Here is a 14,527-nt window from a genome sequence, read left to right as displayed (position 1 = left end):
TCACGGGAAAGGACAGGAGCCTCCTCACTTTGGAGACCAGAAATTAAGAGCCCTGGATAATAATCTGTGGGGGACGATTCCACCCCGGGTGAGGAGGGCCCGGATGGGGTAACTCCATCTCTGCTGGGGGAACAGCCAGTGGGGGGACGAGCAAGATGGACCAGTTCTCATCAGTCTAGGCTTTTCCTAGTCTCTGGCTTCAAGGCTAGCACGGAATAGCAAACAGTCTCTAACTTCCCCTCCCTGGCCCAGGTGACATAAGCTCGCTTGCAGGAGCCCGGGGAATCTGGTCCCTTTCCTCTACCTGTAAACTGGGGCTCTTGTGGATAGATCCAATTACAGCAACTGCCTGCCTTGGAACTGGTGGGTGGGTTACAAACATGCCTATTAGTCCCTTAAATTTCACCACAAAGAGTTTGCCTATACAGACATCGCCTGGCACTGAGATGCAGTTGCCTCTGTGGACAGGTAGCTAGGTAACAGCTGCACAGTGATGCCTCACCTACTGTTGAGATGCAGCCACCTCTGGGTCAGGGCAGCTGGGGAACACAGAGATCTCTAGCCCAGCATTGAGAAACTCAGCTACCCCAGCCGTACAGCAATGCCCCACAAGGATGGTTCGCTTGGCACAGAGATGCAGCCACCTCTGGGGTGGAGCAACTGGATAACATCTGCACAGTGGCGCTGTATTGGGATGGCTTGCCTGGAGCTCAGATGGAGCCATCTCTGGGGCGGGGCAATTGGATAACAGCCACACCACATAGAAATCACTTGTCTGGCACTGCATTTCAGCCATCTCTGGGATAGGGCAGCAGGGTAACAGTGCATAATTTAGGACAGAAAGTGCAGAAAAATCCCATGTCCTCATGAAATTGCAAGAGGACTGTCAGGAGGGCAAAATGTAATTAGACACGTTGGAATGTGCCCAGGAAAGTTGTGACACACAGAGCTACACCTTCACATGTACCCACGAACACTGCACGCTTTGAAGCCAAACTGGCAGTGGGGCAGACGATACCAAGTGGGATGGGGAGGACAGAGTCCTTTCAGATCTACGTGTTCATCTCAACACACTGGACACCAAGACAGAGCTAATGAGTTATACACGTGCTGAGGGGAGCGGTAGAAGTTCAAAGGAACTAGATCACCCTGCTTTTTCCATCCACAATCAGCCCTGCCCTTATAGCAGCTGTAAAGAGTCAGATACAAATGTATACGTCAGATCTGGAGACTGAGTGCGCACTGTGGGTATAATCTGGGCACTGGCAAGGTAAACCAACCCAATCCCCACAGAGCTTAATGGGGATCTGTTTAGAGATCTGGGTTGTTACCAGCACTCCAAGGCTAGAGTGGGGACCATAGAAAGAGCAGAGCTTCCGTTCCAATGCGTGTAGCTAGTGGTGCGCCCTGATTTTCATCCTGAACCCCTCAACTCCCTGTTCCACAACCCCCCTAAAGACCAGAATTTTCTGTCCATTTCCTGCCTCTTAGGAATTGTGCACGAAAACAGCTCAGCTGTTCTTCAGGATACTCCCCCACCCATGTTTATGTATATTAAATATGCCTGGCACTATAATGTCACATCTGTGAGAGCAACCAACTGAGGATTTCCTGGAAGGCTGGGGGTGGGGCAGGACCCCCCCTTGGGGAATTTTCCAGAGGTCCCGTGGAGCCATCAATACCACCAGGAAAGCCCACATTAGTTTTATCAAGCGATGCAACCCAGCGTAGCAGATCTGAGCTTCACTTACAGAAACTTTATCATGTATATTGAGATAGCATGTGGAGAGCCCCATCCGGGACTGGAGGGTCTCTGCCACTGGGCTGGGTGCTGCACAGACCCCACCCCTCAATGACAATCATGGACTCCCATCGCATAGGTGCCATGCAGACATACAGGGAGAGACAGCTCACAGCCTAAACAGAAAAGGCCAGAACAGAGAGGGGAGGCTATTGTTGTGCTGGGTGCCTCACAGACCCCCACCCTGATCAAGGTCTGGGTTCCCCCAGCGTTCTGGAAGCCGCACAGATGCCCCCACCCCGATCCCAGGGGGCACCGCTACATAAATGCAGATATGCAAACCAGTCCAGCACTGCAAGATGCCTTCGTAAACAGTGCCTTGTTTGAATACCATCCTACACAGGATATGCTAGGCGTGATCAGACAGGGCAACACCCACTCCTGCCCCTTGGGAAGGAAGGTGTCTGTGCATCCCCAGGGCAGCGGGAGGGAGAGCACAGGTACAGAACCCTGATTCCTGCCAGCAGGGGGCAACATTACCCATACATACACGCACAAACCCTCAATTCTCTCCAGCAGGAGACAGAGCCACACACCCACAGAGCTCCAATTCCTCCAGCAGGGGGCAGTATCACCCACCCACCCTGATTCCCTCAAGCCGGGAGCACTAGAATTCCCCTGACCCCACCAGTGTGCCTCAACCCAGCCCTGAAAATCGAATCCAGATCGGTAGGAGATAGGTAGGAAATCGTACCTGTTATGGATGATTTGTTTTGTGCTCTTGACAGCAAGGAAAGAAGACGAGTGTCTGTAAATGCGGCAGGCTTCTTTCCAATGCAATGGGGCAGATGTTTAGTCCATAACGCAGAGTGGGGCCTCGAAGAACTGGGAGGGAAGCAAAAGAAATGGGGGTTAAGCCTCAGAGGAATAAAGAGGAAAGGGGGTAAGGGGGGGCTTATGCTGTGTATTACAGAGGTTGCATCCAGAACATACAAACAGTGGTGCCCTACCGTGTGAGAGGGCAACTGTACTGGAGTCAGGACTCCTGGGTTCTATCCCCACATCTGGAAGGGGAGTGAGATCCAGTGGGTTAGGCAGGGAGGGCTGGAAGGCAGGACTCCTGGGTTCAATTCCAAGCTCCTGTATGATATTAGAGTTTCCAACCAACTTATCTACCAGCAAAAAAATTTTTTAAAAATTAAGAGATTCAAAAGACAAAAATGAAACCCAGGTTAAAAGTTATTTCACGATCTGGCATCTGAGACCTGATCTAACCCTCTCAAGCCAGATGCTGAGAAGGGCAGGCTGATAAATAAGATAAGATAGCACTACAGTGATGGGCTGCAGCATGAAACTCTAAATCAGGCCTCTGGTATTAGAGAGCGCGCCAGAGTCCAGCTCTGAATTTTGTAAAGCAGCCGTTTCCGAAGAGAAGGGAGTTACTATCTAAGCCTGGAAGCTGTAATGCAGGACCAAAGGGTGGTTACAACAGGGTCCCCTTTGATAACAACAGCTCGCTCTTCTACAGCCCCCTTCATCCAAAAATCAAACCCAGCCAGCCCCATTGTCATCCCCACTTTAGGTGTGAGAAAACTGAGGCACAAAGTAGCAAAGAGGCAAAGCTATGCAGCAGATCAGTGGCAGAGCCAAAAAAGAATCTAGGATTCCTAACTCCCGGCCTCATTATAGAGGCCATCATTATAGAGCACACCCACTTCCAGAGCCGGAAACAGAACTGAGGAGTCCAGACTCCGAGCCCCCCTGCTCTAACTGACCAGACCCCACTCCCCTCCTAGTACCAGGACAGAACCCAGGAGCTCTGACTCCCAGCCCCCCACCCACCACCACTATAATGCCCGCAGCCTCTCCCTACAGGACACCAGATCTCAGGTCGGGGCATGCCCCATGGCAGGAGCCAAAGCAGGTGTAACTGTCACTCTAACTCTGCTACCACCACCAAGGGGTTAAGTGAAGTCAGCCTACAGCAGGTACCCAGTAAGAGGGCAGGGGGAGACTGGGACATGCCATCTGAGCCCCCAGGGAGCTGGCGGGCAGCGGGCAGTGCCCAGGGCTCACACCCCAGACTGGCACCAAAGCCAAGAAATGAAGGGGACAGAGTCCACTCCTGCTTTTACCTTGGTGCCCCCTGCGAGCTCCAGGGATGCCACCTGGTATAATGCTCCCCTCCAAGCCCCCACCCTCACAGCCCTGCCCGGATCCTTAAACCCAGGGCCCACGCATCACCCTTGCCCCGCGCCCCACCCCGACTGCTCGGCAGCTCCCCCCCACTGGCATAGGCCCTTCCCCAACCCAACCCAACCGAGAGCACCCTCACCCCACAGGCTTTTCCTACTTCAGTGTGCCCACCCCCCGGCCAACATCTGCAATAGACCTTCCCTCAGATCTGCCCCCTTGGGTCCCCATGCCCCCAGGGCCTCTCTCCCCCACAATCCCCGTCCTCCAACCTCCCCCTTGCCAGGGGCTTCCCCCATCTCAGTGCTTCCCTTAGATTCCACTCCCCACCCCTCTGATCCTCTTGCCCCCCAGACCTCTCAGGGGCCACAGCTCCCCATCCCCTTCCAATTCTCTCCTCACCTCCCCCACCCCAAGATCTCTACCACTCAGGACCCCCAGGGGCCTCCCCCCCACTTCATCTCCCCCTTATTCCCCATCCGAACTTACCCCTGCAACACTCCCAAAACCCACCTCTCAACTCCCCCATTTTCCTCACACTCCCATGCCCCACCCCCGCAACACAAATCAACTTCCTCCCTCACAGGCCTCCCAGCTCCCCTCCCCGCAGGTGACCCCTGTATCCCCCCCTTAAAGACCTCAGCTTCCTCCCCACTTTTAAGCCCCTCCCCTCAGCTTCCCCACCCCCCATTCCCCAGGTTCCAACTCAGAGCTCTCCCTCTCCAGAGTGTGCCAACCAGACCCCCCCTCCCGACCTCAGCTTCCCCCTCCCCCCACTCCTAGAGTGCCTCTTCTCTCCAGCCTCCCTCCCCACCCAACCAGCCCCCCCCCCCGACCTCAGCTCCCTCCCCCCACTCCTAGAGTGCCTCTTCTCCCAGCCTCACTCCCCATCCGACCAGCCCCCCCCACCTCAGCTCCCCTCTCCCCCCACTCCTAGAGCGCCTCTTCTCCAGCCTCCCTCCCCATCCGACCAGCCCCCCGACCTCAGCTCTCCCTCCCCCCACTCCTAGAGCGCCTCTTCTCCCAGCCTCCCTCCCCAATCCGACCAGCCCCCCGACCTCAGCTCTCCCTCCCCCCACTCCTAGAGCGCCTCTTCTCCCAGCCTCCCTCCCATCCGACCAGCCCCCCCGACCTCAGCTCCCCCTCCCCCCACTCCTAGAGTGCCTCTTCTCCCAGCCTCCCTCCCAGCCGACCAGCCCCCCACCTCAGCTCCCCCTCCCCCCACTCCTAGAGCACCTCTTCTCCCAGCCTCCCTCCCCATCCGACCAGCCCCCCCACCTCAGCTCCCCTCCCCCCACTCCTAGAGCGCCTCTTCTCCCAGCCTCCCTCCCATCCGACCAGCCCCCCCCCGACCTCAGCTCCCCTCCCCCCACTCCTAGAGTGCCTCTTCTCCCAGCCTCCTCCCCATCCGACCAGCCCCCCAACCTCAGCTCCCCTCCCCCCACTCCTAGAGCGCCTCTTCTCCCAGCCTCCCTCCCATCCGACCAGCCCCCCCCCGACCTCAGCTCCCCCCTCCCCCCACTCCTAGAGCGCCTCTTCTCCCAGCCTCCCTCCCCATCCGACCAGCCCCCCACCTCAGCTCCCCCCTCCCCCCACTCCTAGAGCGCCTCTTCTCCCAGCCTCCCTCCCCATCCGACCAGCCCCCCCGACCTCAGCTCCCCTCCCCCCACTCCTAGAGCGCCTCTTCTCCCAGCCTCCCTCCCCATCCGACCAGCCCCCCGACCTCAGCTCTCCCTCCCCCCACTCCTAGAGCGCCTCTTCTCCCAGCCTCCCTCCCATCCGACCAGCCCCCCGACCACAGCTCCCCCCTCCCCCCACTCCTAGAGCACCTCTTCTCCCAGCCTCCCTCCCATCCGACCAGCCCCCCCGACCTCAGCTCCCCCCTCCCCCCACTCCTAGAGTGCCTCTTCTCCCAGCCTCCCTCCCCATCCGACCAGCCCCCCACCTCAGCTCCCCCCTCCCCCCACTCCTAGAGCACCTCTTCTCCCAGCCTCCCTCCCATCCGACCAGCTCCCCCACCTCAGCTCCCCCCTCCCCCCCACTCCTAGAGCGCCTCTTCTCCCAGCCTCCCTCCCCACCCGACCAGCCCCCCGACCTCAGCTCCCCCCTCCCCCACTCCTAGAGTGCCTCTTCTCCCAGCCTCCCTCCCCATCCGACCAGCCCCCCCGACCTCAGCTCCCCCCTCCCCCCACTCCTAGAGTGCCTCTTCTCCCAGCCTCCCTCCCCATCCGACCAGCCCCCCACCTCAGCTCCCCCCTCCCCCCACTCCTAGAGTGCCTCTTCTCCCAGCCTCCCTCCCATCCGACCAGCCCCCCCGACCTCAGCTCCCCCTCCCCCCACTCCTAGAGCGCCTCTTCTCCCAGCCTCCCTCCCCACCCGACCAGCCCCCCCGACCTCAGCTCCCCCTCCCCCCACTCCTAGAGCGCCTCTTCTCCCAGCCTCCCTCCCCACCCGACCAGCCCCCCCCCGACCTCAGCTCCCCCCTCCCCCCACTCCTAGAGCGCCTCTTCTCCCAGCCTCCCTCCCCATCCGACCAGCCCCCCGACCTCAGCTCCCCCTCCCCCCACTCCTAGAGCGCCTCTTCTCCCAGCCTCCCTCCCCATCCGACCACCCCCTCGACCTCAGCTCCCCCTCCCCCACTCCTAGAGCGCCTCTTCTCCCAGCCTCCCTCCCCATCCGACCAGCCCCCCCGACCTCAGCTCCCCCCTCCCCCCACTCCTAGAGTGCCTCTTCTCCCAGCCTCCCTCCCCATCCGACCAGCCCCCCACCTCAGCTCCCCCCTCCCCCCACTCCTAGAGTGCCTCTTCTCCCAGCCTCCCTCCCATCCGACCAGCCCCCCCGACCTCAGCTCCCCCTCCCCCCACTCCTAGAGCGCCTCTTCTCCCAGCCTCCCTCCCCACCCGACCAGCCCCCCCGACCTCAGCTCCCCCTCCCCCCACTCCTAGAGCGCCTCTTCTCCAGCCTCCCTCCCCACCCGACCAGCCCCCCCCCGACCTCAGCTCCCCCCTCCCCCCACTCCTAGAGCGCCTCTTCTCCCAGCCTCCCTCCCCATCCGACCAGCCCCCCGACCTCAGCTCCCCCCTCCCCCCACTCCTAGAGCGCCTCTTCTCCCAGCCTCCCTCCCCATCCGACCAGCCCCCCCCCGACCTCAGCTCCCCCTCCCCCCACTCCTAGAGCGCCTCTTCTCCCAGCCTCCCTCCCACCCGACCAGCCCCCCCGACCTCAGCTCCCCTCCCCCCACTCCTAGAGCGCCTCTTCTCCCAGCCTCCCTCCCCACCCGACCAGCCCCCCCCCGACCTCAGCTCCCCCCTCCCCCCACTCCTAGAGCGCCTCTTCTCCCAGCCTCCCTCCCCACCCGACCAGCCCCCCCGACCTCAGCTCCCCTCCCCCCACTCATAGAGCGCCTCTTCTCCCAGCCTCCCTCCCCATCCGACCAGCCCCCCGACCTCAGCTCCCCTCCCCCCACTCCTAGAGTGCCTCTTCTCCCAGCCTCCCTCCCATCCGACCAGCCCCCCGACCACAGCTCCCCCCTCCCCCCACTCCTAGAGCGCCTCTTCTCCCAGCCTCCCTCCCCACCCGACCAGCCCCCCCGACCTCAGCTCCCCCCTCCCCCCACTCCTAGAGTGCCTCTTCTCCCAGCCTCCCTCCCCACCCGACCAGCCCCCCCACCTCAGCTCCCCTCCCCCCACTCCTAGAGCGCCTCTTCTCCCAGCCTCCCTCCCATCCGACCAGCCCCCCGACCTCAGCTCCCCTCTCCCCCCACTCCTAGAGCGCCTCTTCTCCCAGCCCCCCGACCTCAGCTCCCCCCTCCCTCCACTCCTAGAGCGCCTCTTCTCCCAGCCTCCCTCCCCATCCGACCAGCCCCCCCGACCTCAGCTCCCCTCTCCCCCCACTCCTAGAGCGCCTCTTCTCCCAGCCCCCCGACCTCAGCTCCCCCCTCCCCCCACTCCTAGAGCGCCTCTTCTCCCAGCCTCCCTCCCCACCCGACCAGCCCCCCACCTCAGCTCCCCCCTCCCCCCACTCCTAGAGTGCCTCTTCTCCCAGCCTCCCTCCCATCCGACCAGCCCCCCCAACCTCAGCTCCCCTCCCCCCACTCCTAGAGCGCCTCTTCTCCCAGCCTCCCTCCCCATCCGACCAGCCCCCCCCGACCTCAGCTCCCCTCTCCCCCATTCCTAGAGTGCCTCTTCTCCCAGCCTCCCTCCCCACCCGACCAGCCCCCCGACCTCAGCTCCCCTCCCCCCACTCCTAGAGCGCCTCTTCTCCCAGCCTCCCTCCCCACCCGACCAGCCCCCCCGACCTCAGCTCCCCTCCCCCCACTCCTAGAGCGCCTCTTCTCCCAGCCTCCCTCCCACCCGACCAGCCCCCCCCCGACCTCAGCTCCCCTCCCCCCACTCCTAGAGCGCCTCTTCTCCCAGCCTCCCTCCCCATCCGACCAGCCCCCCCAACCTCAGCTCCCCCCTCCCCCCACTCCTAGAGCGCCTCTTCTCCCAGCCTCCCTCCCCATCCGACCAGCCCCCCGACCTCAGCTCCCCTCCCCCCACTCCTAGAGCGCCTCTTCTCCCAGCCTCCCTCCCCATCCGACCAGCCCCCCTGACCTCAGCTCCTCCCTCCCCCCACTCCTAGAGCGCCTCTTCTCCCAGCCTCCCTCCCCACCCGACCAGCCCCCCTGACCTCAGCTCCCCTCTCCCCCCACTTCTAGAGCGCCTCTTCTCCCAGCCTCCCTCCCATCCGACCAGCCCCCCCACCTCAGCTCCCCCCTCCCCCCACTCCTAGAGCACCTCTTCTCCCAGCCTCCCTCCCCCCCCACCCGACCAGCCCCCCCCCGACCTCAGCTCCCCCCTCCCCCCACTCCTAGAGCGCCTCTTCTCCCAGCCTCCCTCCCCACCCCGACCAGCCCCCCCACCTCAGCTCCCCTCCCCCCACTCCTAGAGCGCCTCTTCTCCCAGCCTCCCTCCCCATCCGACCAGCCCCCCCGACCTCAGCTCCCCCCTCCCCCCACTCCTAGAGCGCCTCTTCTCCCAGCCTCCCTCCCCACCCGACCAGCCCCCCGACCACAGCTCCCCTCCCCCCACTCCTAGAGCGCCTCTTCTCCCAGCCTCCCTCCCCATCCGACCAGCCCCCCCGACCTCAGCTCCCCTCCCCCACTCCTAGAGTGCCTCTTCTCCCAGCCTCCCTCCCCATCCGACCAGCCCCCCACCTCAGCTCCCCCTCCCCCCACTCCTAGAGTGCCTCTTCTCCCAGCCTCCCTCCCATCCGACCAGCCCCCCCACCTCAGCTCCCCTCCCCCCACTCCTAGAGCGCCTCTTCTCCCAGCCTCCCTCCCCACCCGACCAGCCCCCCCCGACCTCAGCTCCCCTCCCCCCACTCCTAGAGCGCCTCTTCTCCCAGCCTCCCTCCCCACCCGACCAGCCCCCCCTGACCTCAGCTCCCCTCCCCCCACTCCTAGAGTGCCTCTTCTCCCAGCCTCCCTCCCCACCCGACCAGCCCCCCCACCTCAGCTCCCCTCCCCCCACTCCTAGAGCGCCTCTTCTCCCAGCCTCCCTCCCCACCCGACCAGCCCCCCCACCTCAGCTCCCCTCCCCCCACTCCTAGAGCGCCTCTTCTCCCAGCCTCCCTCCCCACCCGACCAGCCCCCCCACCTCAGCTCCCCTCCCCCCACTCCTAGAGCGCCTCTTCTCCCAGCCTCCCTCCCATCCGACCAGCCCCCCCGACCTCAGCTCCCCCCTCCCCCCACTCCTAGAGCGCCTCTTCTCCCAGCCTCCCTCCCCAGCCGACCAGCCCCCCCGACCTCAGCTCCCCCCTCCCCCCACTCCTAGAGCGCCTCTTCTCCCAGCCTCCCTCCCCATCCGACCAGCCCCCCCACCTCAGCTCCCTCCCCCCACTCCTAGAGCGCCTCTTCTCCCAGCCTCCCTCCCCACCCGACCAGCCCCCCCACCTCAGCTCCCCTCCCCCCACTCCTAGAGCGCCTCTTCTCCCAGCCTCCCTCCCATCCGACCAGCCCCCCCACCTCAGCTCCCCCCTCCCCCCACTCCTAGAGCGCCTCTTCTCCCAGCCTCCCGACCTCAGCTCCCCCCTCCCTCCACTCCTAGAGCGCCTCTTCTCCCAGCCTCCCTCCCCACCCGACCAGCCCCCCCACCTCAGCTCCCCTCCCCCCACTCCTAGAGCGCCTCTTCTCCCAGCCTCCCTCCCATCCGACCAGCCCCCCCACCTCAGCTCCCCTCCCCCCACTCCTAGAGCACCTCTTCTCCCAGCCTCCCGACCTCAGCTCCCCCCTCCCTCCACTCCTAGAGCGCCTCTTCTCCCAGCCTCCCTCCCCACCCGACCAGCCCCCCCGACCTCAGCTCCCCTCCCCCCACTCCTAGAGCGCCTCTTCTCCAGCCTCCCTCCCATCCGACCAGCCCCCCCGACCTCAGCTCCCCCCTCCCCCCACTCCTAGAGCGCCTCTTCTCCCAGCCTCCCTCCCCACCCGACCAGCCCCCCCACCTCAGCTCCCCTCCCCCCACTCCTAGAGCGCCTCTTCTCCCAGCCTCCCTCCCCATCCGACCAGCCCCCCCGACCTCAGCTCCCCCCTCCCCCCACTCCTAGAGCGCCTCTTCTCCCAGCCTCCCTCCCCACCCGACCAGCCCCCCGACCACAGCTCCCCTCCCCCCACTCCTAGAGCGCCTCTTCTCCCAGCCTCCCTCCCCATCCGACCAGCCCCCCCGACCTCAGCTCCCCTCCCCCCACTCCTAGAGCGCCTCTTCTCCGAGCCTCCCTCCCCACCCGACCAGCCCCCCACCTCAGCTCCCCCCTCCCCCCACTCCTAGAGTGCCTCTTCTCCCAGCCTCCCTCCCATCCGACCAGCCCCCCCACCTCAGCTCCCTCCCCCCACTCCTAGAGCGCCTCTTCTCCCAGCCTCCCTCCCCACCCGACCAGCCCCCCCCGACCTCAGCTCCCCTCCCCCCACTCCTAGAGCGCCTCTTCTCCCAGCCTCCCTCCCCACCCGACCAGCCCCCCCTGACCTCAGCTCCCCTCCCCCCACTCCTAGAGTGCCTCTTCTCCCAGCCTCCCTCCCCACCCGACCAGCCCCCCCACCTCAGCTCCCCTCCCCCCACTCCTAGAGCGCCTCTTCTCCCAGCCTCCCTCCCCACCCGACCAGCCCCCCCACCTCAGCTCCCCTCCCCCCACTCCTAGAGCGCCTCTTCTCCCAGCCTCCCTCCCCACCCGACCAGCCCCCCCCACCTCAGCTCCCCTCCCCCCACTCCTAGAGCGCCTCTTCTCCCAGCCTCCCTCCCATCCGACCAGCCCCCCCGACCTCAGCTCCCCCCTCCCCCCACTCCTAGAGTGCCTCTTCTCCCAGCCTCCCTCCCCAGCCGACCAGCCCCCCCGACCTCAGCTCCCCCCTCCCCCCACTCCTAGAGCGCCTCTTCTCCCAGCCTCCCTCCCCATCCGACCAGCCCCCCCACCTCAGCTCCCCTCCCCCCACTCCTAGAGCGCCTCTTCTCCCAGCCTCCCTCCCCACCCGACCAGCCCCCCCACCTCAGCTCCCCTCCCCCACTCCTAGAGCGCCTCTTCTCCCAGCCTCCCTCCCATCCGACCAGCCCCCCCACCTCAGCTCCCCCCTCCCCCCACTCCTAGAGCGCCTCTTCTCCCAGCCTCCCGACCTCAGCTCCCCCCTCCCTCCACTCCTAGAGCGCCTCTTCTCCCAGCCTCCCTCCCCACCCGACCAGCCCCCCCACCTCAGCTCCCCTCCCCCCACTCCTAGAGCGCCTCTTCTCCCAGCCTCCCTCCCATCCGACCAGCCCCCCCACCTCAGCTCCCCTCCCCCCACTCCTAGAGCACCTCTTCTCCCAGCCTCCCGACCTCAGCTCCCCCCTCCCTCCACTCCTAGAGCGCCTCTTCTCCCAGCCTCCCTCCCCACCCGACCAGCCCCCCCGACCTCAGCTCCCCTCCCCCCACTCCTAGAGCGCCTCTTCTCCCAGCCTCCCTCCCATCCGACCAGCCCCCCCCGACCTCAGCTCCCCCCTCCCCCCACTCCTAGAGTGCCTCTTCTCCCAGCCTCCCTCCCCACCCGACCAGCCCCCCGACCACAGCTCCCCTCCCCCACACCAGTTTCCTCCCCCCCCCCGCTGTAACCGTCCCCTCGCGCGCCGCTCCTCACCCGCCGCCCGGCCCCGCCCCCCCCCGGCCTTCCGCGCGCGCGCGTCCCCGCCGCCGCTCTCACCTCGCTGCTCCCGGCCCCTCCCCCCCCGCGCGCGCGCGCGCCCGCGCGGCCTCCTCGCTCGGCGACCAGGGGGGGCCCGCCACTGCCGCCGCCGCCGCCGCCGCAGACAGGGAGAGGGGGCGGGGCCAACGGCCGACGTCCCGTCGGCTCGCGCGAGAGTTCCCGCTGGCTCGCGCTGCCCCCCGCCCCCCTCCTGTCACCGGCTCTCTGTGTTCGCGTCCGCGCTTTCGACGCAGGAAATTAGAGCGACTCGCCTCCGCTCCGGGTGGGGCCCGGCTGGAAGGCCGTCCTCCTCTCTCTCTCTTTCGTTGTGCTGGGGGACGATTATTTTTTTTCTTTTTCATCCCCAGCTCGGGAAAGATGACGAATCCGCCGAAGGGAAACAGCAGCTAGCCGCCCAGAAGAGAAGGAGGCGCATTTTCGCCACGGAATGGCATAAATTTAAATATATTTACATAATGAATCGCAACGTAGCGGGGAGGCCAAAGGAAGAACGTGAGTCGCCGTGATGCACCGCGCTATTTTTTGAAGAGGATAATTGGAGATATAGGGATTGAATCAGCTTTGGTGGAATCGCGGCTAGTTCCTAGGAGGAATATAAAACCTCAGCACTTTCGTCATGGGATGGAATAAATTTAAATAATATTAAGTAATCAATTACTACAGTCGTAACGGGTAAAACCATGACCCTTGATGCGTCATATTATTTTTAAAGCGGGGGGAGAGACTTGAATGTTTAGAGAACGAATCCGGTCTGGCGAACTCACAGGTAGGGGAGGAGAGTGTTATTTGCCTCCAGCACTTTCGCCATGGCCATGGATTCTATTTAAATAATCGAAATATTTGATTACACCGGCATAGACAAGGCAACAGGAGGTAGATGATCCCTGTCCCACCCCTTCTCGGCTCACACTACTTTTTTAGAGGGGAGAATGGGAGAGGCAGGGATCGAATCTACTTTGGGAACATCATAACTTGTTCCTTGGAAAGGAATGAGGGATTATTCAAACTCTGCACTTTCGCCATCGGAAGGAATACATTTAAATATATTTTAATAATTTAGTGCACAATTGTAGGAAAGCCAATAAAAGGAATGAGACACCCCCCCCCATATATCATATTTTATATTGGGGAAATAGGAGACTGAGAAATACAATTTTGCCAAAGGAAATTCTATCTAGTACCAAGGAAGGGAGGGGAAACCTACTCGTTCATTTGTACACAGCAGTTTCGTCATATGATTGAATACAGTGGATTAATTTTACGATATTGTTTACACTGTAATAACGGAGCCAATAGGACGAAAATGACCCCATCCTCCAAAAACAATCACCAAATTATTTGTGTGGAAAGTAATGGGAGGTTCAAGTATTTAATCTGCTTTGGCAACTTGCCAGCTGGTTCCATAGACGGGAGGGATACAGTTATTCTTACCTTCCACTTTCACTCTGAAATAGAAGAAATTTAAATACATTAAAGTAACGAATTACAATGCTAGAGGAGAATGAGAGGGAGGCAAGTGAGTCCATGGATTAGATAATATTATTTAAAAGGGAGTAATTGGATATCACAGGATTGAATCTGCAGTAGCGAAATCACAGCTAGTTCCAGTGGCTGGGGGAATCCTAAGGGATTGATTTGTCTACCGCACTTTTGCCACAGCGTGCAACAAATTACAATACATTAAAATAAATAATTTTAAAGAGTCACGAGTAGGAGAGGAATCAGATCCTGGATTAACATAATATAATTATTTAATTTTAAGGGTTATGCCGAACCTGCTAAAGCCAACTACAGCTGGAGCCAAGTAATGATGAGAGGAAGAAGGAAAAAAACTACTTTCTCATCCGCTGCCAGCACTTTCGTTACAGGGTAGAAAAATCATTAAGTAAATTATTTAAGGTTTCAGAATAATTAATTAAGTTACACAACTTCGGAGAGCAGAAATTCAACCGCTACGTCACTAACTTTTTTTAAGCCCATGGATAAATTGTGTGGAATCTAGATAGCTAATCAATCGCCTGATATTCCCACCCACCCTTCCCAGGAAGGCAATAAAAAGCCAGTGACTCGCCTTCAGCACTTTCTTCATTGTCAATTAATTGAAATAAATCTAAGTCATTAATAAAACCATCCAAAATCTCATAAGAAGCCAAATAAAATGCCAATTTATCAAGGCTGATAATTGTCATCTACTTGATAAAGGAGATGGGTGAGTCTGTTGAATCTGCTCGTGCCCTTCCATAGGCTCAATTACAACCTCTTGAGACCTATCTTGTGTCCTCTGGGACGTATTTTGCATCCTCTGACCTATCTTTTGATAGTCGGAAGCACTTTCAAAACGATTAATTACCACCGATTCTCCCTATTTCTTTAATCAGCCCCACCCA

General features: G+C 61.6%; 1 protein-coding gene across 7 annotated transcripts in view; it reads right to left on the bottom strand.

Annotated features, from left to right (window-relative positions):
- Window positions 1-12,277, bottom strand: part of SETD1A (SET domain containing 1A, histone lysine methyltransferase) — a 40,565-nt gene extending 28,288 nt beyond the window's left edge. For 4 of the 7 annotated variants that reach the window (XR_012159270.1, XM_073346539.1, XM_073346538.1 and 1 more), the window contains exons 1-2: window positions 12,138-12,277; window positions 2,496-2,626 (exon numbers count right to left, since the gene is read on the bottom strand). The gene's annotated coding sequence lies outside the window, so the exon portion shown is untranslated. Of the gene's footprint in view, window positions 1-1,751; window positions 1,872-2,495; window positions 2,627-2,751; window positions 2,914-12,137 lie in introns of those variants that run through there. The other 3 variants (XM_073346535.1, XM_073346536.1, XM_073346537.1) reach the window with 3 other exon arrangements.
- Between the last annotated feature and the right edge of the window lie 2,250 nt (window positions 12,278-14,527).

Source organism: Lepidochelys kempii, chromosome 6 (genome assembly GCF_965140265.1).
Source record: "Lepidochelys kempii isolate rLepKem1 chromosome 6, rLepKem1.hap2, whole genome shotgun sequence".
NCBI classification, from domain to species: domain Eukaryota; kingdom Metazoa; phylum Chordata; order Testudines; family Cheloniidae; genus Lepidochelys; species Lepidochelys kempii.
Note: the sequence above shows the minus strand (reverse complement) of the source record. Positions and strands in the feature narration are given on the sequence as shown.